At 31.8% G+C, this 801-nt stretch overlaps 1 protein-coding gene across 1 annotated transcript in view; it reads left to right on the top strand.

Annotated features, from left to right (window-relative positions):
- The window catches only part of LAMA3 (laminin, alpha 3), a 383,386-nt gene that overhangs the window by 179,970 nt on the left and 202,615 nt on the right, over nt 1–801 (top strand). The gene's annotated exons all lie outside the window — the stretch shown is intronic.

The following is an 801-nucleotide window of genomic DNA, read 5'->3' as shown; positions in this document are numbered from 1 at the left end:
CCAGATGCTCTGCTGGAGAAGGAGGAACAATCTCCTCCTGTACCAGTCAGATCTGATTTGACGGTACACACAAAAAATAATGAAATAAAATATTTTTTAAAAAAGAGATTGATTAAATATTAGTAATAAAAAGTATGTTGCTAATTTTTGATCAGTGATTTTTAGACTCTGAGTTACTACATAACTAGGAACTTAGATAAGTGATGAATTCTGTTTCCCTTCCCTGCATATTTTTCTTTCCTTTTATTCTTCTGTGCTGTGTCTGTCTTAACTTTTTATTGAGATAATTAAGGAAATTTATATTGTTTCTTTACTTTTATATTTTATGTAATCCTTATGCTAAAAAATTATGTGTTATCATTGAGTAGTTTTGTTCTTTGGATTTCTCTTTGAGGTTGATCTCCTCAAACTGCATTTCTCAGTGAAGCAATTAAAAATGAGAGAGGGAACGTAATGTCCATGGTAAACTATTATTTGTCACAGACCCAGAACTAGTAATTGCTGTTTATTACAGTTAATCTTTAGAAAAACTGGGTCAGATCCACAATTCTTTTGGGTTCTTCATTGATTCTAATTTAGTTTTTCACTTGGACAAAACCCCATCAGAGCTGTCTTTACCATGGTGTACCAAGGATCTTAAGGTATTTCACTTATTCCTCATTTTTCTCAAATATAGCAAATTCTTTTGGGGTTTGGGGCGTGTGTGTGTGTGTTCTAGTCTTGCAAAAAAGCAGCATATCTCATTGAATCATAATAGAATACAAATGACAGAGAACTCAATCAAGATACATATATATATAT

The sequence above is a fragment of the Elephantulus edwardii genome, unplaced genomic scaffold (genome assembly GCF_000299155.1).
Source record: "Elephantulus edwardii isolate Elephantulus edwardi_28Jun2011 unplaced genomic scaffold, EleEdw1.0 scaffold00155, whole genome shotgun sequence".
Lineage (NCBI taxonomy): Eukaryota > Metazoa > Chordata > Mammalia > Macroscelidea > Macroscelididae > Elephantulus > Elephantulus edwardii.
The sequence above is the reverse complement of the archived record's forward strand: the minus strand, read 5'-3'. Positions and strand labels throughout refer to the sequence as shown.